This window comes from Atta cephalotes (assembly GCF_000143395.1).
Source record: "Atta cephalotes unplaced genomic scaffold scaffold00061, whole genome shotgun sequence".
NCBI classification, from domain to species: Eukaryota; Metazoa; Arthropoda; class Insecta; order Hymenoptera; family Formicidae; genus Atta; species Atta cephalotes.
This window is the reverse complement of record NW_012130125.1, coordinates 351,787-356,156: the sequence shown is the minus strand read 5'-3', so window position 1 is coordinate 356,156 and position 4,370 is coordinate 351,787.

Below are 4,370 nucleotides of genomic sequence, written 5' to 3'. Positions count from 1 at the left end.
ATAAATAAAGACAAAAATCGATCATGAAGTCACATTGTAGGTTGGATCTATAAATAAGTGTATTTATTATATATTCAATTTGTTCTCAAACTGTTAATTTATTTTTATTGTAATTTGGCTGAAGAAGATAGTATAATCGAAACGTTGTATGCATTATATGTATATAAATTAATGAATAACAAGTTTTAATTCTGGATCTGATCAATTACTTGTTATTTGACCTTTTTATCAATTTTATTATTTTGCATCGCAGTTTCGAGCTAGGAAATTGATATTATTGATAATATTTTATACTCTTTACTATTAGATATCAAACGCGCAAAAACTTGAGTTAAATAATACTTTTAACTTTTATGCATATAAATAATAAAATATATAGGAATCCAATTTCTGTGGTTGAATTACTTAGTTTTAAAGTAAACAATGTTCATATTAAAGTATATATTGGTGCATATAAACTAATAAACTTAATTTGAATCAAATTTAATTTATTAATAAACTAAATTTTAATCAAATTTAATTTCTATAAACCAAATTTTATAAGTCAAATGTAATTTCTAAATTAAATTATCGTTTAACTCTTCATTGTTACGAACAATCACACAGTTAAATTATCAACTATTGGATTACCGGAAAGTTCGTGTCGACTAACCTATATAATATAACCTATATAATTTAATAAATGTATACTAAAATTTAAATCTTCTGCGTTTCAATTTTTCTTCAAAATCGGCACGAACTTTCCGGACAACTCAATATTTTAAATAGGAGTAACAGCGATCTGTATAAATGATTGTAAATAGTCGAATTGAATATAATTTGACATTAAGAATTTAACATTGTTTATAAAGATATTGTAGATAAAAATAATTACAAAAAGATTTTTTAATTGTAAAACAATTTGAGTTAAGTATAATAACACGTATAAACGGCATTTAACGAATTTATAAGGCTGAAGTATCCTGGATGTACTGTACTTTTTACTGTTTCATGCAAATAATGAAAAGTTAACATGCATCCTGTTCAAAGCACTTTGTCAAAGAAGATAATGCTCTGCAGACAAATTAGTAATAAAATCTCATCACAAGAAAATCTTGTTGATCTTGCATGAGATAGTTTTAGAAATATCACAAGATTTTTTTTTAGGAGAAATGATATCCCCGACGTACAAGATGAAAAAGAGCGGTTCTCATTTCTGTCTCTTGTAAGATCATCGTCGGGAGATCGTCCTGTTATAAGACGCAATCTAAAATTTTCTACCCGACGTGTTATCGGAATATCGGAGCGTCTGCCTTTGGCCGCGCGATATCCACGAAAAGGAGGTACGAAAATACGATTGCATGAAATCAAAATAATCCTACGAGCGTCACCGGGCAGGCGAGAAGCGTCAGTTCCCTTCCACACTGCTCGCATCGCTTCGATATTCCTCGACCGCGGGGTTTATCCTAATTATGTCGCGCGCCGTCGATATCTCCTCGCGCGCGCTCGACCTAATTCCGGTTCCGGCTAAAAGCGTGTCCGTGTAAAGCATATCGATGGAAATGCACGAAAGAATTACACAATGCAATGGTTAAATTGTAGAGTATGACGCCGTGTGAAAAAGCGGCTGAATCGCAGCGGCAGGTCCCGGATTCGATCGAGTGATTCTCATCATATATTGATTCAATTTCAATAAGGATGATTAAAAAATTAAAGAATTAGAAAAGATTAGAAAATATCAGGATAAACATGGATATTATATCTTAAGAATATGAAAAAAAATCTAAAAGAAGAAGAAGGTCAGAAAAAAAGAAGAAAAAAAGAAAAAGAAAGAAGAAAAGAGAAAAAGAAAAGAAGAAAAAGAAAAAGAAAAGAGAAGAAGAATCAAAGGAAAAACAAGATAAAAAAGAAGGAAAAAAAGAAGAAAAGGAAGAAGAAAAAGAGAAGGAAAGGAGGAAAAAAGAGAAACAAAAGAAGGAGAAGAAAGAAGAAGAGAAAAGAGAAAAAGAAGAAGAAAGAGAGAAACAAGACTAGATGATAGGGATACGTAATCAGGTCGGACTTTGACAGGGCAAAGAGGACAGAGGAAAAGTGGGCTTAATGAGGAAAATGAGAAAGCAGATATTTCCGGACGAGATGAGATTCATGCGCGCTTGCCCGACGGCCTGCTTTGTAATAGTCACCACGTTTTCTTCGCACCCGCATTAACTGAAATAGCTGCTTCTCGTGCCCCGAGAGAAACAAGCAATTCACACCGGAGGCTTTTTGTATTTCCCTCTCTTCGTGTCCATTGTCGCGCATTGCCATCCCATTTCCCTTCCGTCAATCTCCCTCTGCTGTTCCGATTCGGAGGGCAACTGTGAGACCTCATGCAATAGCGCATTTCGGACACGTCAGATGCTAATACGGATGAAGCTCCGAAAGGGGTCAACACGTCCGATCTCCGGAAGGCAGAAATCCAGGCACGAGAATTCCGACATTAACGTAATTACACGCGGCCGGGAGAATTCCACTGAATTAAGATAATGGCTGCGTTTAGCGGAATATAATGTCGCAGCTTTGCAACATTATAAAATTCTTTTAATATGATTGTGATCCCCAATATAGCACAGAACATTAAAAAAATGTTGCTCAGATGTCGCAATGTTAAATGTTAAACAATAATATCAATTTATTCCTAGCTCGAAATTACAATGCAAATTTTAATAAAATTGATAGAAAAATTAAACGAACAATTAATTACCTCAAAAATTAAAACTAGTTTAAAACATTAAGAAGAGATTAAAACTAGTTATTCATTAACTTATAATGCATGGAATATTTCGACTAACAATAAGTCTTCTTTAGCCAAATTATAATATAAGTAAAATGAAGAACTTGGAAACAAGTTAAATATAAAAAATTCTTAAAACGTAAGAAAGATTCAATATTAAAATATGAATAAAGGTAAAAATTTATTATAAAGTTACATCATAAATTGGATGCACATATTAAATGTTGAAGTACAAATTGTTTTTTAACATCTAATTTATATTCCACGATGTTGATGCAACATTCGCAATGTTGCAATTCAATGTTTCTGATTTGTTGATTTTACAATAGACATTCCTCACTGAATATAAATGTGCATATATAAACCAGTTGTAGTAAAATCTCTTAAGACAGTTGTGTGCAAAGCTGTTTTCTCTACTGAATGCAACCAATGAACGAAAACGCAATTCAAAATTGAATGTGGACACCACTTCGCAACGGTGAGTTACGAATTACATTACACATGCTAATTGCGAGCTGAACTGCGATAAGCATGCATAATATAAGGTCTCTCACAGAGAAAGACGAAATTTCATCTATTTATGTACGAGCCATGCAATATTTAAGATTAGAAATTTGCAATAGACGATGAAGAACCGAGTTTACATTCATAGTTTGAAGTATCGATTGAAGAAGAAGTTAAGATTTCGATAGAATTTTAATCGAATCTTTGATCACGGGGAGGAATCCCATCGATAATATTAAAAATGTAGAACCAATGGTGAGAAATTGACTCGTAACATTCGTTCATGTGACTCGAGTGTGCAAGCTGCAATGAACGATCCTGTGCGTTTTTTATGTTTTATGAAATGAGTTTTTAATCAAGCTTTCCATTCGATAACGTGAGACGAATGAGATGAATTGAGCCTTGGAAACGCATACGTAGTGGTTCTTGCAATCAAATATTTGACCAGAAATATTCCAGCTAAAAGGAGAGTATGAAAAAGATGAAGAGAGGAAAAGAGAGAAAGAAAAAGAAATATCATTTATTAAATGCTTTGAAATATATTCTGTCTAGCATAAGAAAGTAACAATTAAATAACGAGAGAGAGAAAGAAACAAGAGAAACGAGAGAAGAAAAGAAGCAGAGAAAAAGAAAGAAAGAGGAGAGGGAGAAACAGAAAAAGAAAAAAGAAATATTATTTATTAAGTATTCTGATATATTATCATGTCTAGCGTAAGAATTATAAGTATAAAGTAATAACAAAAAATTAAACAATGAAACTGAGAAAAAAAAGAAAGGGAAGAGCGAGAAGTAAAGAGAAAGGAGAGAAGGAAAAGAGAGAAAGAGAAAAAGAAATATTATTTATTAAGTGCTCTCCGAGATATATCTTGTCTAATATAAGAATTGAATAACATTGCAAAAATTAAACATGAGAGAGAAAGAAAAATCCAGAGGGAAGAAGATAAGCATTGAGAAAGAGAGAGAGAAAGAGACAGAGAGAGAGAAAGAGAAGGAAATGTTATTTATTAAAAATTTTATTAAATATTCTGTGATTTTCTCAAAAAGCGTTTCTCAAAAATTAAGTAACGGAGAGAAAGAAAAGAGCAGAGAAAAAGAGAAAACGGAAGAAGGAAAA